General features: G+C 42.6%; 1 long non-coding RNA gene across 6 annotated transcripts in view; it reads right to left on the reverse strand.

The window, feature by feature from the left end:
• Nucleotides 1–21553, reverse strand: part of LOC122461488 — a 127063-nt gene that overhangs the window by 25791 nt on the left and 79719 nt on the right. For 5 of the 6 annotated variants that reach the window (XR_006283420.1, XR_006283415.1, XR_006283418.1 and 2 more), the window contains one exon: nucleotides 2167–2253. This is a non-coding gene — a long non-coding RNA (uncharacterized LOC122461488). Of the gene's footprint in view, nucleotides 1–1424; nucleotides 1964–2166; nucleotides 2254–21553 lie in introns of those variants that run through there. The other variant, XR_006283416.1, reaches the window with a different exon arrangement.

Genomic DNA, 21553 nt, shown 5'->3' on the forward strand with positions numbered 1-21553 from the left:
CAGGAACTCTGTGGGATGGCCAGGAATTGAACTCAGAACTTCTGAGCCCCTGTCCAAGGCCTTAACCACAAGATCCTCCTTCCTCTATTCTTTAAAATGCCATTTTACAGTAACAGAAAGTAGCCAAGATCCTGGATTATGTCTCAGCTGTATTTGTGCAGCTCAGGGAAGGCAGTAGGGGTGGAATGTTTATATTTATCCTCCCTTCCCTGCCTCCAGCATAGATGCAGATTGGCAGGAGCATTTTGGGAAGTTTGCACTGCTGTCCCATATGCGGTACCTGCCCTGTGGAGACTTCACTAGGATTGTGCAACTGGCACTAAATTCCTAAGGACTAAATTCATTCTAATAAAAAAAATTATCTTTATATTCAAGCCACCATTTTGGTAGCATTAAACAACTGCTGGGCTGAGCATTTGATTATATAATGAAATCAACCCACCTGATTGGGCAGAGAAGGTCAAGTGCTGAGTAATTAAAATACATAGAATCAAAGACTTAGGAAGCATTTATAAGAAAATACCTATGATTACGACAGACACAAACAGTGGTCCATGGAGCTTGAGTTTCAGCTTTGTCTTCCCTTGTTTACCAGGGAACATATCTTGTCTGGAACTCTATGTTGCACACAGACATCTACTCGTTGAATAATGTACTGCAAGTAAACATGTCATTACACTGTGCATCCACACGTCTGACACATTTTCCATTTGCAGGTTTCTCACACACAGTGCCCTGTTCCCACCATCCTTAAACTAGTTTCTCCATCCAAGGTGAAAAGTCACCACCTAATTACCCATGTGAAAAGCACTTGAGGCAGAGTGGCTTTGTTAAGGTGAGGATAGGGGAGAGTTTCTTGAGTAGTAGCTAATCTATATCACCTGGTAAGGTTGCAGGTATAGTATAGAAACACAGAAGATGGAAGAACTTGGTTCTTTCTAATACCATGTGTGATTAATTTGAACAAGAGTATTGTCAAGCTAGTATTGTACAAGGGCTTTAGCAATGTTAGGCCTCAAACTTCCAGATGCTTCAAGAAAACAAGCTTTGTAGAATTAAACTGAAACTTGTGGTCAGGATGCTCTGCAACCAGATAACACTTTGTGTTGACTCCTATGTACTTATCAAACCCACATTAACCACATTTAAGACCCAATTGGCTACAGGAGATAAATAAGTCTAATTTATACGATTAACTGACAATTGGCTACAAGGAGATAAGTATGCATCAATTATAAAATTGGGCAATCACACTAACCACATTAACAATGTGGTCCACCCTGATTTGTTGGTCTGTTTTAAAACACGGCCAACAGATCAGATAAAAAATACGAAGGCACAGAATTAGTGTGTGTGAGTTGGTATCGGAAAAACCTGACCCACACCCCCTGAACTGAAGGGACGTGCACTTCTCGACTCTCTGTACCTGGCCAGTGCAGAAAAACGACCGACTGAAGGGTAACGTATTTTCAGACAAATGCAGGGTAACATTATGTAGTAAAGAAGTCTGGTTGCTCGAGATGATCTGATCTTAGTTGTATCGACACTGTAGTGTAAAACCAGTGATAAGTGACTGGTGTATGATAGCTTTACATGTACTTGTGCTTATCTTAATTTGCCAGTGTGAGTGCATATGAGGTTGTCGTTCATTAGCTCCTTGATGAATAGTAGCTTTACATGTACTTGTGTTTGTCTTCAGTATAACTTGCCATTTATATTAATCCTCATTCAGTGCTGGTCTTTAATCTTTCTTTTCTGATTTTGTCTGTATTGCCTTTATAGCTGAAAATCAATAAAACTCTTTTTTTTTTTTTTAGGAACAATTAGTAGTTTTAATTTATCTTGTACGGGCACCACTCAACCTCATTACATCTGTGTTGGGTGGTGGAAAGTAGTGATCACCCAGGGCTTAATTAGGGTCCTTATGCGTCTCTCCTTCTTCCTTCATCTCTGCACCATGCAGCTGTAGAAAAGAGATCATATATGAGTCACCTGCCTGATCCTAATGATACTGTTTAGTCATTAGCTCAGAGGAAGGCAAATAAAATCCAAACCCAAGGTCACTGCCAAAAAGTCCAAGGTGAATATTTCCTCCCAGCAGTGGAGTCTCCATCAGAGTTAGCTGCGTGGGGATCATCCTTAAAATGAGACACTCTGTGATCTTACTTGCTGCTACAACTTGGCTCACAGTGCGCGTCTGTTTCACCTGCTTGCTTTCATATGTCTGTCACCAGCTTCCACCATTTCTTGGACCTGAAACAATTTCCACACATATTTATTTGAATTGTGTTTGCCCCCCATTGTGTATTCTCTTTCCACAAATATTCTAGCAAATGAGTTTTACTAATGTGAATACCTGTCAAAAGCAAACTAAAAGTTGGGATACTCAAGTAGTCACAAATTGCATAACTCATTTATAATGGAAAAAACCTGCAGTTTGAAGGTATTACACTTTGCACATGCAATTCAAAATAGGCCCCGGAGTTGGCTAGTTAAGCAAATAATCCAATCAGAGTCCAAAAACAATGTCATGTGATTTGAGTTGCCGGCCAGCACTGCTTGAATTGCTGTTTGCAAATGCTCTGCAGATCGAGAATAATTCATAAAGAATTTCCTGCCTCATGTTTAATAATGGACATATCTGAGAAAGTCTTAATTTGTTCATGGAAACAGGGAGCAACATTCAAACAAGTTAGTTACTGTAAATTGTCTGCCCTGATCTGATGTTGATTCTTCATTGTTCCAGGCCAGCCACCAAACAAATGCAGCACCATATATTCAGTGACAATAAATTTGTCAAACTTTAATTTCAAAAACCACTGAAATTTATGGCAGACAAAGAGAGAGAGGCCTGATCTACATTTGGCTGTTTTACATCCAGTATGCTTTTACCAAAATAATTGTACCAGTAAAAGCCCTAACATGAAGTCAGTTACAGTGGTATAAAAGAGGTTTCAGAGCAGCAGTGTTCGTCTGTATCTGCAAAAAGAAAAGGAGTACTTGTGGCACCTTAGAGACTAACAAATTTATTTGAGCATAAGTTTTCATGAGCTACGGCTCACTTCATGAGATGCATGCAGTGGAAAATACAGTGGGGAGATTTTATATACACAAAGAACATGAAACAATGGGTGTTACCATACACACTGTAACATGAGAGATCAGGTAAGATGAGCTATTACGAGCAGGAGAGTGGGGGGTGGGGGGAATACCTTTTGTAGTGATAATCAAGGTGGGCCATTTCCAGCAGCTGACAGGAAAATGTGAGGAACAGTGGGGGGGAGGGGAGGGAAATAAACATGGGGAAATAGTTTTACTTTGTGTAATGACCCATTCACTCCCTGTCTTTATTCAAGCTTAAGTTAATTGTATCCAGTTTACAAATTAATTCCAATTCAGCAGTGTCTCGTTGGAGTCTGTTTTTGAAGTTTTTTTGTTGAAGAATTGCCACTTTTAGGTCTGTAATTGAGTGACCAAAGAGATTGAAGTGTTCTCAAATCAGCGGTACTGCTATGGGTACCCACATGGCCCCATAGTATGCCAACATTTTTATGGCTGACTTAGAACAACGCTTCCTCAGCTCTCTTCCCCTAATGCCCCTACTCTACTTGCGCTACATTGATGACATCTTCATCATCTGGACCCATGGAAAAGAAGCCCTTGAGGAATTCCACCAGGATTTCAACAATTTCCATCTCACCATCAACCTCAGCCTGGACCTGTCCACACAAGAGATCCACTTCCTGGACACTACGGTGCTAATAAGCGATGGTCACATAAACACCACCCTATACCAGAAACCTACTGACCACTATGCTTACCTACATGTCTCCAGCTTTCGTCCAGACCACACCACATGATCCATTGTCTACAGCCAAGCTCTATGATACAAACGCATTTGCTCCAACCCCTCAGACAGAGACATACACCAAGGTCTCTATCAAGCATTCTTACAACTACAATACCCACCTGCTGAAGTGAAGAAACAGATTGACAGAGCCAGAAGAGTACCCAGAAGTTACCTACTACAGGACAGGCCCAATAAAGAAAATAACAGAACTCCACTAGCCATCACCTTCAGCCCACAACTAAAACCTCTCCAATGCATCATCAAGGATCTACAACCTATCCTGAAGGACGACCCATCACTCTCACAGATCTTGGGAGACGGGCTAGTTCTTGCTTACAGACAGCCCCCCAACCTGAAGCAAATACTCACCAGCAACCACACACCAAAACCACGAACCTATCCTTGCAACAAAGCCCATTGCCAACTGTGTCCACATATCTATTCAGGGAACACCATCATAGGGCCTAATCACATCAGCCACATTATCAGAGGCTCATTCACCTGCACATCTACCAATGTGATATATGCCATCATGTGCCAGCAATGCCCCTCTGCCATGTACATTGGCCAAACTGGACAGTCTCTATGTAAAAGAATAAATGGACACAAATCAGACGTCAAGAATTAGAACATTCAAAAACCAGCTGGAGAACACTTCAGTATCTTTGGTCACTCTATTACAGACCTAAAAGTGGCAATTCTTCAACAAAAAAACTTCAAAAACAGACTGCAAAGAGACACTGCTGAATTGGAATTAATTTGCAAACTGGATACAATTAATTTAGGCTTGAATAAAGACAGGGAGTGAATGGGTCATTACACAAAGTAAAACTATTTCCCCATGTTTATTCCCCCCCCTCCCCCGCCCCCGCCACGGTTCCTCACATTTTCTTGTCAACTGCTGGAAATGGCCCACCTTGATTATCACTACAAAAGGTATTCCCCCCACCCCCCCACTCTCCTGCTCGTAATAGCTCATCTTACCTGATCACTCTTGTTACAGTGTGTATGGTAACACCCATTGTTTCATGTTCTTTGTGTATATAAAATCTCCCCACTGTATTTTCTACTGCATGCATCCCATGAAGTGAGCTGTAGCTCACGAAAGCTGATGCTCAAATAAATTTGTTAGTCTCTAAGGTGCCACAAGTACTCCTTTTCTTCTTTCAGTGGTATAAAAGTGCTTTATGCTGGTATAGCTTATTTCCCTTCCCATACGGGAATAGCTATACCAGACTACAGCATCTCTCTACTGATATAACTGCATCCACACTGTGGGGAGGAGGGAATTTGTACAGCTTTAACTATATTAATTAGTATAGACAAGGTCAGAGAGATAGTGGGTGGGAAATGGGGCACTGGAAGAAAGAGGGACATATTTCTTGACTTTATGATATTGCTAAAATCCTATTTCCAAATAAATAATATTCTTATGTCAGACTGCTGAGTCCAAATCTCTATGTTGAGACCTGTGCACAGCCCTGCTTGAGAATATAACCATAAAAATGTCTTACATTTATATAACATCTTTCATCCCAAAGGATCCCAAAGGGCTTTTCAGATTGTCTATATTGAAATGCAGCCACCTTTGGGCGGAATGGGCAGCTATTTAACAGCAGACACCGACACTCCACAGTGTGTTAGGACAGGAAATGGATAAGCTTTGTTTAAAGGGCAATTACCTTTTTATTAATCTTTTATAGCTGCCTTTGCATCTCAGCAGTTTTTAGTACTGATAATGAAAGCAAAGAGAATCATTTTGCTCAAATATTGCCAATGGTTATTTCCCATTCTCCATGGAACCCTAATTTTATCAATCAATTTGGAGGCCAGAGGGGTCCATAGAGGGAGTATAACCTCATTTTTCTATACTTAATCTTAAACTTCAAGAATAGTCTCACTATTTTTGTGCATGATCTTATTGTTAAGAGCAATTAAAGAATAAAAACCTACATATGTGCCTGTAGGAAAATTAGCATTAAGAGGTTAAGTGTCTGTACAACGCTGCAGAATGCAGTTCATATTCGCAGGAGGATTCCGCTAAATTGTTTAGACAAACTGAGTAAATGTCAGTGGGAATTCTGACACTGTGCATTACATTAATCTTCATAACTACTAATCCAGATGTATACATATGTTTCTGGGATGCAGATTTTTTTTAAGTTAACCTTTACAACCCAATGTTTTTTTGTTTTTGTTTTTTTTTTTTAAAGAGCGAGAGGCTTCTGGTAGCCATAATTACTCCTGGTTATTTACTCTGCTTAGGGTAGAGGTATATCATCGAGAAAAACTGCACTCTTCTTCTTACACTGGACAGGCCCATTTCTCTGGTCAGTGGGTGAATGTAGGCATCAGCACAGTGAAAGTAACAAGATTCTGGCCAGTTTCTATGCTGCCTACTAGGCTACTGAACAGCTACAGAAGTATAGACTTAATGCCCCTTTGCTGTCATGAGATGCTCCCTTTGTGGGAGGGACTGGGAAGAGACAGGAGATGAGACTCCTGCTGTAACTCTCCACTCTTCTGTCCCCCAACCCACCTACCCAAAAGAACTCTGAGGCAAAACCAGCAAGATGCTGATCAGTTTCATGGGTGCTCTTCAGAAAGCCACAGGGCAGCAAGAGATCGGAGTACAACCTGATTTCACTGTGGGATACCTGCCTGGAAGGTTTCCCATTCCTGAAAGTGGCTTGAGGATGGAATGTAATTGACTAGATGCTTGTCAATTTCACACTGTTTCTTCCCTGATAAACTAGGAGCAGCACCAGAAGGATCCAGACCAGAGGATGGCCCAACCCTACTCCAGAGGGATGGGAGGGAGAGAGGGAGGGAGGGAGAGAGAATAATTTCCCAGGAGGGGTGTGGGTGGACAGAAGAATGTTCAGCTTCTCCCTAATAGTGGCAATGGACTGGGGGGAAGGAAGAGAGATTTCCACCTCTCATCCTTACAGCAGCCTGCAGGTCTGGATGCTTCCACACAACAACCGGAGGCAGCTAGGATTAGTTTCAGTATTATTTAAAATGACACTTTCTATACAGCCCAGGATCAATGGCAGCTTTAAGGCCAGGAAGAAGCCAGGATTGGATCTTGGGTGTATCAGCCCTCCCACTCCCCGACTATTTCTTTTTCGCTTGGCAAAAAAAGGAACATAACTTAACTGGGCAATTCAAAGTGTACCCAGCTCCTTATTTTGCCTAATAAAGTCAGTTGATGCTCCCATCTAAGTAACTAGTAGTTACTCTTCTGAGGATATAGGGAGAACAAGCGAAAGTTTCCCAGTGACAGGAGTGGGAAATATGATCAGGCATGGTAGAGTTAGTAGCAGGAGGTAGTCAGGGAAGTTTAGGAGACAGAGAACAGGAGCACTCTCCTATAAAGGCAAGTGATCCTTGTTCCTATACAGCCAATCCATTACAGACTGATGTCAGCAGGAGTCTTTTAGACTAATGGCAGATGGATTGGGCCCATGCATAAGAAATATTCCTGTGAGTAATAGTTTGTATTGGGCCCCCAGGGTTTAAAAGTTCTTGTATATTGACTCTGTGTGTGAATGCACGTGCATGAAAGGGAGAAAAAGAGGGAGGGGGTGGATGGTTTGTAACTTCCATATGGGGAATATATTTCACCTTTCTTTGCACTACAGTTATATTTAAACACATCCAACAAGCCAGAAAAAGAAAAGAAAAAAAGAGACAGTTCATGACATTTAAACTATGTAATTCAATGTACCATACATCTAATGAAAATGGGTCTATTTAATAGTATTTCAGTAGGGTTTCATCTTGAATGCTGTTCTAAAGATACATATAGTATATTTTATGAAATGTGTGAAATCTGTTTTTGTTTATGAATCAGCCACGTCTGGATATATGTATGGTGCTTTCCTCTTAGGAATTGTGTACGTGATATCTTGAACTGAAATAACTTTATCTGTTATACTTCACACCTTTGGTTATTTCAATGTATGTCTCTGTGCAGGCACTTATTTTGGTATGAGAGTGCCTTTACATTGATTTAGTTAAGCAGGTAAGGAACTAACTTAAGTTATGCTGAAATGGGGCACTCTCATACTGAACTAAAACTGTCTATGTACATACAAACCAAAATAATTAAGGGTGTGCACTACAACCAATATAGTTATTTCAATTCCATTTACTGTGTAGACAAGCCCTTAGATCAAGTGATGTATGAATTCAGCTGACTTAAGAGTGAGCCACACCCACACTTACACAGTGTGCATAGAGGGCAATGAACAGGAGGCATTCCATAAATTACCTTTTCTCCAATTAAGGTCATATTAATTATTGTTCGCTAGCACCTATAAGAACATAACATAAGAATGGCCATACTGGGTCAGACCAATGATCTATGTAGACCAGCATCTGGTCTTCCAACAGTGGTCAGTGCCAGATGCTTCAGAAAGGATGAACAGAACATCCCTTGTCACCCAGCTTCTGGCAGTTAGAGGCTTAGGGATACTCAGAGCACTTTTATACATAGCACTTTTCACCCATATATCTGAAGGCACTTAAGTATCACTATCCCCATTTGACAGATGGGTAAACAGAGGCACAGGGAAATTAACTGATTTGCCTTAAGTCACATAGCAGAGCTGGGAACAGACCCCCAGTTGTCTGAATTCCAGTCAAGTGCCCCATCCCAGCTCAGCTGTAACCAAAACTCTCTCATGCCTGAAAAGAATGCCATGAAAATATTGACAGACTTCATGCAAAATATTCACAACAAAATCTGAAAACCACTCAGTGGTGTCACATTTGTAAAAATTCTGATTTCTTGGAAGACCTGTACATTTTTGCTATTTTTTTTTTTAAATGACAACTAGGACCTTTCTCTGAGTGAATTTGAATTCACCACATTCAAAAAAAAGTGTTCGTTTTCAAATGAAAATTTCATGAAAAATGAAGTTTCTGAAACAAAGAAATTGCTGAGAACAAAACTGTGAAATTCTGTAGCAAAATTCTAAACCAAACTCCTTGTCGTTTTCCAACACTACGGATCACACTGTAAATAAGAAGGCTCTGTCCTCAATATATGCAAGGAGGTTGATTACTTCAGTAGGTATAAATGTTTAGTGTTCAGGAAGAGTTCCATATCAGCAGCCTGTATTACACTGTAACATATATCTACTGAGCATCTGTGTCATACAACATAGGTCAATACCAGGAAGCCAGCCTCAAGCTTTCAATCTGAGGGCTTGATTCTGCAAAGATTTGTGAATGTGCTTAAGTCCATGCACTGAGCATAATTCCACTGATTTCAATTAATCTGCTCACTATGGAAAGCAAGGCAGGTGTGCAAGTCTTTGCAGGATGGGGGCCTAAATAGGGTAGACAATAGCACAGACACCCACCCCACCAGGGGCCAGATTCCCAGCTGGTGTAAGTTAGAATAGCGCCATTGGTGTCAAGTCTCACCAGCAGAGAATCTGGTCACAGAGGAGCAGGGTGTGGAGGGATCAGTCTCAAATGGTGCAGAGGTTTTTTTTAGACAAGATTCATGTAGATGGTGACATCCAGGCTCGTATAAACACACACGTATGTACAGACAATTAAATAGAGAGTGAAGACCTCTGTTTATCCATGAAATACATACAACTGCCCTGACTACATGCCTCATCCATGCCCTGGAAGAACCACAAAACCCATCATATTAACTGATGTCTCTGTTGGCCATCACAGCACAATGGACAGAGACTGGATGGGCAGAGACTTTGCCCCTAGGAGAGCTCATACACTGTGGCCAATTCAGTCTCTGTCCATTCTACTAGTGGCCAGCAAGGAGAACAATTACTAAGCTCCCTGTGACTTAGATTTAGACACTGAACTCCAATTCCTATAAACCACTGAACAACTGTCAGTCGCTGTCAGCACAGGTTGGATTTGAACTGAGCACCTAGTCATCCAGTTTCCCTGAAAGCTTTTATTTTGTCCAAACCCTCTTGCCCATCCCTAACCATAACCTAAGACAGTTTCTTGTGACAAGACAATATAATGGCTTCCAGCCTCTAATTTGTTTTTTGTGATCACTCTTATTGCCCAGGAAGACATTTAGAAGAGGAATCCGCATCAGATTCCAGAGACACCACTGATTCCCACCACACCAAAGTTCATCTATTCCCATATGACTCTCTTTTTGGATTAGAAGGGAATCCTTTTGTATTGTTTTCACAGTCATATCCTTCTAATTGATGTGAAAGACTGTGGATTCTGAAATATATTGTACTTCATGTCATAAGTCAATGTGTCAAGGAACGTTTGAAGTCAGAAGTACTGTGATTTGTTTTAAATAACTATTGATTAATGTTCCAGGGTTGTTGTTTTTTTTGGTGGTGGTGTTTTAAACACCAGAAACACTCATGTTATGTAGGAGCACATATAAACAAACTCATAAGACTCTGGAAAAGCAACATAATGCAAACCACAGTTCTTTTGAATTTGCATAGTCTCTGATTCAAATGATTCATTAAACATTATGGTCTTGATGCAGAAATTGATGGCTGAGGTTCTGTAGCCGTTGTTATACAGGGGGCCAGACTTGATGATCATAATGGTCCCATCTGACCTTAAAACTTATTTAAATATTTCTTAAGTAATTTTAGTGCATTTAATTCTTTGTGGCAGTATTTGGAGCAGTGGCTGGGGAGTCAAGACTTCTCGGTTCTGTTCCCATATCTTCCACTTGCTCATTATGAGACAATAAGCAAGTCGCTTTCCCTCTCTTTGCTTCAGTATGAAAAATGAACCACTTCCTGCAGCTCCCATTGGCTAGGAACAGTGAACCGCGGCCACTGGGAGCTGCAGGCAGCTGTGCAAATGTAAACAAATGGTCTGGCAGCCGGCCACCAGATTACCCTGATGGGCCGCATGTGGCCCGTGGGCTGCAGGTTACCAACCACTGACTTAGGCACACAAAGTGTGGGATATTTCTCCTCATCTTCTCCAGCAGATGAACACTTAAAATAAATGCTTTCTGGACAGACTCAATACAACTTTGCATTTGCAGTTGTTCTGAGCCACACTTTCAGCATATGAGCCCTTGTAGAGGCTACATGACACTTCCCAGTCATGTAGCCTCTACAGCTCAGTCTGCGTCAATCATGCCTGTCAGCCACTCAGCACTTATCAGGAGATCTTAGGCCATTTTTACCTCTACCATAAATGTATCTTCTCCTCTACTTATGAGTTATAGGACCACCCACTTGCCTGGTATGTATTAGTATTTCACTGACTGATACTATCTTTCACAGAAAGAGATGAGTCAGAGGGAGGAATAAAACTTACTAGATCATCCAGTCCATGGTTCTAACATTGCAGGATTGTTTCTTTACCGTACGTTTTCCAGAGCCAGAGCTTCAGCTGTTTTAAATTGGTGTGGTGTCATTGACTTCAATTGAGCTGCATTAATTTGCACAGCTGTGAATCTGACCCTTAATGTTTTTCATTCCCATTTTAAAGGTTCCAACTAATGGAGCTTCCATCATTTTCTAATTCACCTCTGTAATAGGGTGGCAGGTTGCAAAGAGATGCAGAGCTATTCTGCTGATTTACCCTGGTAACCAGATCGAGTGGTTCTCATTAGCATCAGTCAAGAACAAAGAATTGGAGCAAGAGAGCTAGAGGGAGAAGAAGGTCCTTCAGGAAGAAGGCCTAATCAGGCTGCTCATGGAAGATCTTGGGGCCAAAGTGTTAGGGGTCCATGATGCAGTGCCAAAGGTCCTGCTGATACAATGTTAGAGACAAGACAGGGATGCCACTTGTTTGCAATCCCATTGTTAAGTTGGGAAGCAAAGCAGGTGGGATATTTACCACTATGCTAACAAGGAGTTGCACTCAAAATGACCCACCTTGATTATCATGCGCATTATAAAGAGGGGTTTCAAAGGGGGATGGGCTGTTGCCAGCAGGAGAGTGAATTTGTATGTGTGTGGGGGGGGGGGGAAAGGGTGAGAAAACCTGGATTTGTGCTGGAAATGGCTCTACTTGAGGATCACTTTAGATAAGCTGTTGCCAGCGGGGGAGTGAGGTGGGAGGAAGTTTTGTTTCATGGTCTCTGTGTGTATATAATGTCTTCTGCAGTTTCCACGATATGCTATGCATCCAATGAAGTGAGCTGTAGCTCACGAAAGCTCATGCTCAAATAAACTGGTTAGTCTCTAAGGTGCCACAAGTACTCCTTTTCTTTTTACGAATACAGACTAACACGGCTGTTACTCTGAAACCTGTCAAAATGATCCAGCATCCAATTACAAATGGTTCAAAATGGTGAGAGGCACACCTTGTTCCCAGCAGTTGGGCTTGGATAAGAACTTCAAAATGTCAGCTGTTCCTCTGTGCCTGCAAAATGGGTCCAAATAGGCTCTCTCCCAAGGTTTCCAGTGAGAAATCTTGGGGGGTGAGGGCGCATTACCCAGATTTGATCAAAATTCCTTGAACTGTCCCATTCAGTCTGATTCAAATTGGGGGTGTATCTGAGGTTGGTTCTCATTTTCAATGAGCCTGTTCCCAGTTTCCTAACTGCTTCTATCCAGTAATGCTGGTGAAGTGGCCAGAGGATGTAAGAGAAGCATGGAGCTGCTACACCTCCCATGTCCCACTGACAGTGAATCTGGCCCTGCTAGAAGGAGAGAAGCTCAGTCACCCTGAGATAATTGGAAAAAATGCAGATGAGTATGTATCTAACATGCCTTCAAAGAAAGAAATGGAAATTACCTTACATGGCAGAATCAATAAAGACTCATTACCTGCACTGAAGATTAATTGTCTATAAAGGGACTTGGATATATACAGCCATTAATCTCTTTCAGGATCTTGCATAAGCAGAGATCTTTGTAAATTTTTCTCATTAGCAAATCTACGCTGTGCAAACTAGTTTAAGATGCACAGATAGGCTCAGCCATGGAAAATGTAATATTTCAGGGTCCTCTTTTTGTTTTGCAGCAGGACAATATTACTGGCTCTCCCAAAGGAATACTGATGCCTAGACTTTCCCCAGACACTTATCTGCAAGAGACGTTTCATCTTTAAGCCCTCCTCCAATGACCAACAGGGAACAAACCCTGCACACCACAGTTCGCACAGCTCATTGTTCTAGTGCTGTTACACACCATATTTGCTGCTCCAGTTCACAGCAACTGCAAGAATTCAGGGACAGCATTTCCACTTCTCCATTTTGTAAAACATCACTGGCCTGATTCTCAGTTGTCTTGCACCTTACCTCATCATCTCCATCTCTGCAAAGCAGATGGAAAATGCTACTATAGGTGTAAGTCAGTAGAGAATGCTGATTGGTTTGTGTCTTACACAGGTGAGAAAAATCAGGTCCTACAAAATAACAATGCCTTGGGCCCAAATCCTCAAAGGGATTTAGGCAACTAACGCCCATTGGAATCAATGGGAGTTAGGCACCTTGATATCTTTGAGGCTCCTGGGCCTTTGGGTTCCTGCTGCACTGGACTGAAACTTAATGATTCTCTTTTCCCCTCCTGCTAACATCACTGGAAGCTGAGCCCCCTTGTGAGAGGGAGGATAGACCACTTGGGCCCCATTCATGCTATAAGCTTTGCACTGCTGGACCCCTCTGCTCACCTGGAGCCTCACTTAAACCTGTGGGACCCTGGGATCTCCCTGTGAGGAGCAGGAGCTTAGTGTCTAACTCTTCTGTTTCGGTGACGCTCCTCCAGCAGATAGGTTCAAGCAGAGTAGTGGAAGTCCAGATCCTGGGCTTGGTTTCCAGCCCTGCCCCTGCCTGCCTGCCTCAGAGGAGTTTGTGTAAATGGCCTTCGAGATCCTCAGACCATTGTACTGCTCCCGATTGTCATAGTCAACCTGACATCACCGGCTCCATTCTTTACCAGCTCACCAGTCTGACCCCCACCTCCCAGCACACACAAACAGCAAGAAGGAATGGCAAGTGCTTGCTGTCCATGCTCCAAGATGCTCAGTGGGCCCATGAAATGCACCCTGGTTGAACAGATGCCTGACTTGGCATCAGGACAGCAGACAGGAACAAGCCATTAGGTCCACTACAACTGTATTCAAATGCCTTGTTCTTGCTTTCCCTCTACAGACCAGATTCAACTGTCAGTTCCATTATGTAGCTGAAATCAGACTCTAAACTACGATACTTCCAGGGAGCCCACCACCATAGCATTTAGGAATTGCATAGAAATATTCCATAATGCACTCTGCACAGTAATATTGAAACTGTTTTTTAAAAGGGGGCAATAGGAAGCTTTTTTGGGGTGGGAGGTTGGTTCAGGAGTCATGAGAGGCTCTTATTTTACAGAAATTAGTTCACCTATGCCTTATTACTTTCACATATGCTTTCCCCGCTTTCCTCCTTCTTACCTTTAAGAATAGTAAAACATTAAACAAGAACAAAATAACCCCACTGACAGTAGGTGATCTGGGGGTTAGTGACAGGAGACCTTCACTCTTGCATCCTGAGGTCTCAAAACAGAGGGGAAAACATGGCTGGTCTCATCCAACTCCCTTCTGAAAAGCTTTGTAGGGTGGTGGTGTTTAATGGCAAATGGATTGCACTGGAGCTCTGCATCAGACTAAGTCAACTGACTAATTAAGAGACTTACCCTCGGGGACAAAAATCAAGCTGCAAACAATTTATTATTTAAGAACAAATAACCCCCTGATGATATCAAAACATGATATCAAAACATCACCTGCAGGAAAATACTTTGCATCACAACAGAAGGTTCAAACTCCCAGTGAAGAGCATTTGAAAGGCTCTGGAGGTGTGCCTACACAGCAATCAGAGGTCTGATTGCAGCACATGGAGACATACCCGAGCTAGCTTTGCTCTAGCTAGATCAAACAACAACATCAGTGAAGCCACAGCAGCCAGCAATGGAGAGAAAGTAGCCTGGCACCCACCAGGAAGTTAACTACCCAAGTACAAACCTGCCCAGGATCCTAGGTATGTATTTGAGCAGTTAGTCCATGTTGCTGTGGCTTCACTGCTATTTTTAGCTCAGATAGGTCCACTCGTGCTGCAATCACGCCACCCAGCTGCAGAGTAGACAGATCCTCTGAGAAAGCTATCACATCACACCTTTGGCCTCCATCCTTGCAATGGATTTCCCATGAGCAAACCCTTCAAATTGCACACAGTACTATCAGTTCATGTCTTCCCAGTTATTCCTGCAGCACTGGGGGCTTGGTTTTCCAGTCTGTTGGAAAGAAGAGGATTGTGGATGGTGTTCCCAGATACCAGGCTGATTTTGATTCTAGTGACATTTGCGTAAATCCAAAGTACAACCACTGGTTTCAGCACAGTTACTCTGGGATTAGACAGGTGTAGCTGAGATCAGAATCATGCGCACCCACTAGGAAGTTATTTTCCCTCCACTGCCTCCTCAGACCCAAAGACTGATGATTGGTCTGACTCTCCTCAGGTCAATGGGACCCCAGTTTCAAACTGTTGACTTCAGTGGAGTCATTCTTGACTTCTATTGGTGTAAAGGAGAAAAGGACCAGGCCCTGTGGAGCATAACAACAATGGTTATAATCCCCTGCTTTCTCATTAGCCGACAACTTTCCAAAACGGTAGCATTTGGGGCTGCAACATTCTGTGTGTGATCTTTGCCCAACATACGGGCACAGGAACTACCTTAATAGGACAGATCAGGTTAGAGGTCTATCGAGTATCTGGCAGTGGTTATTGCCAGATACTTCAGATGAAGGTGTTAAGAACCCCTCTAGTGATCAAGTACAGAATATCTAGCCCTTATGGGACATTTCGTTATAATCCTCATCCATGAGTGCCTAGCTGGAACACACAGGCAGGCATTGTGGGGCATCATTCTCTACTGGACACAGAACACTTCAGTCTTTAGAGATCTCAAACTTTCACCAGCACTACATTCACTTGAAAATTAAAATAAAATAAAAGGATTCAGATTCAAGTGTAACCCTGCTTCGACAAACTTCTGCTCTCAGGTCCACATAATGGCTCTCCACTTTCATGCATTGCTATTCATTATTATTAATAAAGACGCAGTGCAGGCTAGATTGTGACTTGAGACACAACCCAGAGCAATGGATGCTGGGTAAGCTGCACCACTTTGAGAGTAGATCTAGGAAGCAAATGTCTCCAAGACACCCCCCACGACACAATGTCACCCTGGAAAAAGGGTAGAGGACTCACTAGCCAGCACAGCCCTTGTGGCTATGTATGGCACAGCAGGGTCTCCTCATCTGGCACCCCCTGCTGACAGTCACTACACCATTCAGCCCCTTCTCATGAACCCTCTAGCCAGGTAACTTGTAGTCCCACCCCTTCCAGTGTAACACAGTCTAACAAATAAAAATTCAACATCCTCACATCAAGTCTTTGGCCCCAGCTCCAGGGTCCTTGCCCCCTCTCATTTCAGGGCTTTCAAAGGGTCTATCTCCTTATAGCAGGAGGGCTTCATGCCACCTTCTTTCATGGCTGGTAGGAGAACCCAGGCCCTCTGGCCAGCAAGTGGCGGGGGGGGCGGGAGGGTATAACCAAGGATCACCCCATACCCCACCCACCTGTTCCAGAGAGGTCTGGACTGCACAGATAGGGCCATAAGGGAGGTTCTTGTTCCCCTGCCTGGGTGTATAGTCCAAATCACCATCTGGAACTCACAGAGCACTTGCCAGGGTGGGCAACTCATTATAAAGCATAAAGCAGGCCAAGTCTCCTGACATGGAGATGTAATACAAGGAAATGGGGGGCACAAGGCACAATTTACTTATAGCCTCAAACTCTCTTGAAAACGATTTAAACGCCCACCATAATATAAGAGACGTGGATCCAAGGAGTCCTTCCCCTCCCACACACTGAAGAGCTACTTTCGCTGTGGCACAGTCTGTACGGTGTATCACTGCATCCATTTCAAGGCTGCAGAGCACCTTGGAAGTGCAGAGTGGGGGAGCAATATCTCTAGCACTCATAAGAAGCTTTAGAAGCAGATTCATTTGGAAAATAATAAATGGTTGGCTAAAATGGCCAGCGGCCAACGAGACATTACCATCCGTGTCACAGCTAGCACAGCCGAACTGGTCATTCCCCAGAGGCACGTGTGGTTCTTTGGAAGAGATACTGCTGCAGAAACACTGAAATCAGGCTTGGCTCCAAATCCAGCCCTACGCACTCAGCCTGTGTATCTAGACTGGTCATGGGGGAGATCAGCCCCGTCAAGGGAGTAGAATTGGATGCAGGAGTTTCACCAGGAGGTTCTGTGTGGGATGGGGTGAATAGCGCTGAATCCAGGAGGAGTGGCAGAGACTGGGGTGGCCTGGGGTGGGGACAGGAGGCTGAAGCTTATTATAGCTTTATTAGATTGTTACCTCTTTACTGTCCCTAATTGTTGCTCCCACGTTATCTATTTCCTCATCAGGCGGCCAGCAGTATAGATCAGCTCGTATATTTGTGTTTTTATGACCTAGGATTTGTATCCATAGAGACTATGTTATATAGTCCTCTCCACTCAGAAATGTCAACTCATTAGATTCTATAGGATCTTTTGGGGATTTTGTCACTCCCTCTTTCTCTAACCTGTCCTCCCTCTTTAATCATAAACTTCCACTAAAAGTTCTTGTTATCTGCAGAGCCCTGTGTTTTTCACAGATTTCACAGGGCTTTGGTTATAAGGTCAGATGTGTTCCCCAAGGCTTGACTTCACATAAGTCAGGTTTCAGTACACAGAGATTTACGCACATGCGTCTGTAGGCTTTAAGTCAGCCCTCAGTGCAAAAAGCTTATGTGTTGAAGTCTTGCTGATTTGGATGGCCCTACGAAAGTTGACACTCTGAATATTATGATGGGAATCAGTCAGCTGGCTTTGAAGTCTGCATAGAGGGTCAAAAGACTCAGAACGCAGACTTCGGAGTAGACCTGGTCAAAAAATGTCCATCTAAATATTTAATTTCAAGGGACAACTGGGGAAAAATCTGTTTTCACTGAACTTTTTTTTGGGGGGAGGGGTGTCATTGAAAAACCAAGAACCCCAAAACCAAACATTTTTCAGTATTCAGCAACTGAAACATTTTGAGTTTCGTTACTAAAACTTGCATTGGGGACTTTTTTGACAAAAAAAATGAAATAAATCAAAGAAAACTTTTAACAAAGACATATTTTTTTTCTTCTTTTTGTCTAAATGTATCATGGGGAATAACAATTCCTGACCAGAGTCTGCTGAGTTAGGTCCCCTCGTTAGCCCAACCCATGAGATGCAAACTGTCTTGGGGAGTACCTGAAACCGTTGGTCATTGGGGCCCTAGTTTGGTTCAGATTGTCACAAAGTGGGTCCGTTTTCAAAAGGGCTGAAGCCCAGCTACTCTTCTGCAGTTTTTGCAAAAAATGTATCCCATATTTCACTTTACAGGTGGAAAAAATGTGTGCAAAAATCTGAATGCTTGTGTTGCTTACAACCTGCTCTGTGCTTTCTACAGTGGCACAAGTACTCAGATTTGTACCTACACTTCCATTGCAGGCACACAACTGAGGGAACAAATTACATGAGTCCAAATTGCATCTGCAAAAGGAATACTGTCCTTTTGGAAATATAGTCTGCATTCTACTCAGGTTATTACATTAAGAAGAAGCATGGACCTGAAATTCCTGCATACTCACATCCAAATCAGTGAAATCAACAGCAAAGATTTTTACAAATGGGATCCTAAGTAGGGCTGCTCACAAATTTTCCGTTAAACCTTTCGTTTTCCCTAAGTTGACAACTGAGTTTTCAATTAAATGAAAATCTTCATGGAAAGTGTTGGCTTTCCTCAGAAATGTTTTAATTTTTTGCTGGAAAACCAAAAACCTAAAAACTTTTTTTTTGGCTTTTGGGAGTTTGGGGCTGAATTTTTTTGATTTTCAGATGAAAAGCTTCAGGCTTCGGGTTTTGACAAAAAGTCAACATTTTTGGTTGAAAACTTGACAAAAAGTTTTGGGGTTTTTTTGGTCTTAAATTTCTACAGGGAGGGAAGGAGGGGGGAATACATTTTCTGACCAGTACTAAGTCCTAAAGTTCAGCTCCTTAGCTTAGTTTATGCATCTAAATAATTATCCTTGATTTTCAAAAGTGCTGAGCTCCCACTGACTGTGTGACCTTGGAGATTTTCAAAGCCATCACAATGGAAGTTGTGTGGCTAAATCACCTAGTCAGCTTTGAAAATCTCAGCCTGAAACTCTCTGTGCCTCAGTTTTCCATCTATAAATTACTATAATAATCCCTCCTTTCTCTCATCCTTTGTCTGTCTTGTCTATTTAGATTGTAAGATGTTCAAGGCAGGGACTTGTCCAATCTCAGTTGGGGCCTCTAGGCCCTACAGTAATATAAATAAAAAACATTAGAGAGGAAGCTGTGAAAGGGGCATTTTCAGCAAGGTTAATAAGCATTGACCCACAATGCTGTACCTGATAGTACTAATAAAAGCAATGTCATTTGTATAGCAATACACAGAAAGCTGTACTGAAAACACAACTGGGAAAATCAAGTGCAGCAAAGCTATGGTATATCTATAGATGTTAGAGAGCTTATTCCTTCACCCTCTCACTTCCCTGTCCTTCTCACATGAACAGAGAGCAACAATACCCGAAATCCAAAAGTGCAAACAATTCTATGTTTATTAGGGTGAACTTCCAGCAAGCTTAAATACAAGTTCCTTTTTCCTTATTTTTGAATCCCAACTTACTTCCTGTTTGCCCCTAATTTATGTAGTAATATTCTCAGCTATACCTTAACCAATCATTTTACTGAAATCTATCTAACCAATCCTAACATATTGTAACATAATTCTCTAACCAATTATATCCCACTACCCTAATTAATTTACACCTAGCAAAATTCATTATACAGCAGACAGAAATAATTAGTTTCAGAGTAACAGCCGTGTTAGTCTGTATTCGCAAAAAGAAAAGGAGTACTTGTGGCACCTTAGAGACTAACCAATTTATTTGAGCATGAGCTTTCGTGAGCTACAGCTCACTTCATCGGATGCATACTGTGGAAACTGCAGAAGACATTATATACACAGAGACCATGAAACAATACCTCCTCCCATCCCACTCTCCTGCTGGTAATAGCTTATCTAAAGTGATCATCAAGTTGGGCCATTTCCAGCACAAATCCAGGTTCTCTCACCCTCCGCCCCCCCCCCCCCCCCACACACACACACACAAACTCACTCTCCTGCTGGTAATAGCCCATCCAAAGTGACCACTCTCTTCACAATGTATATGATAATCAAGGTGGGCCATTTCCAGCACAAATCCAGGTTCTCTCACCCCCTCACCCCCCTCCAAAAACCACACACACAAACTCATTCTCCTGCTGGTAATAGCCTATCCAAAGTGACCACTCTCCTTACAATATGCATGAAAATCAAGGTGGGCCATTTCCAGCACAAATCCAGGTTTTCTCACCCCCCCACCCCCATACACACACAAACTCACTCTCCTGCTGGTAATAGCTCATCCAAAGTGACCACTCTCCCTACAATGTGCATGATAATTGAGGTGGGCCATTTCCAGCACAAATCCAGGTTTTCTCACCTCCCCCCCCCCCACACACACACACAAACTCACTCTCCTGCTGGCAATAGCTCATCCAAACTGACCACTCTCTCCACAATGTGCATGACAATCAATGTGGGCCATTTCCAGCATAAATCCAAGTTTAACCAGAACGTCTGGGGGGGAGGGGGGGGGTAGGAAAAAACAAGGGGAAATAGGCTACCTTGCATAATGACTTAGACACTCCCAGTCTCTATTTAAGCCTAAATTAATAGTATCCAATTTGCAAATGAATTCCAATTCAGCAGTTTCTCCCTGGAGTCTGGATTTGAAGTTTTTTTGTTGTAAGATAGCGACCTTCATGTCTGTGATTGCGTGACCAGAGAGATTGAAGTGTTCTCCAACTGGTTTATGAATGTTATAATTCTTGACATCTGATTTGTGTCCATTTATTCTTTTACGTAGAGACTGTCCAGTTTGACCAATGTACATGGCAGAGGGGCATTGCTGGCACATGATGGCATATATCACATTGGTGGATGTGCAGGTGAACGAGCCTCTGATAGTGTGGCTGATGTTATTAGGCCCTGTGATGGTGTCCCCTGCATAGATATGTGGGCACAGTTGGCAACGGGCTTTGTTGCAAGGATAGGTTCCTGGGTTAGTGGTTCTGTTGTGTGGTATGTGGTTGTTGGTGAGTATTTGCTTCAGGTTGGGGGGCTGTCTGTAGGCAAGGACTGGCCTGTCTCCCAAGATTTGTGAGAGTGTTGGGTCATCCTTCAGGATAGGTTGTAGATCCTTAATAATGCGTTGGAGGGATTTTAGTTGGGGGCTGAAGGTGACGGCTAGTGGCGTTCTGTTATTTTCTTTGTTAGGCCTGTCCTGTAGTAGGTGACTTCTGGGAAACAATTAGAAACTATTAGAGAACCAGACAGATTAACAATAGAAAAGTGGGGGCCATAAAGATAAAACATACAGAAATGAGGGTTTCACAACCACGACTATTGAGAAGTGATTTCTTGCCAGACAGGATGCTATCAAACTAAGTTGTCTTTAACCATCTTTATCTGCTGGTAATAGGCATTATCAGGACAGGATTGTATTCCTAACAGCCCAACAGCACCTTATTTCAATGTGACTAGTTTGGAACGTGAGGATGTGACCATTCGCTTCCCAGC

Source organism: Chelonia mydas, chromosome 8 (assembly GCF_015237465.2).
Source record: "Chelonia mydas isolate rCheMyd1 chromosome 8, rCheMyd1.pri.v2, whole genome shotgun sequence".
NCBI classification, from domain to species: Eukaryota; Metazoa; Chordata; order Testudines; family Cheloniidae; genus Chelonia; species Chelonia mydas.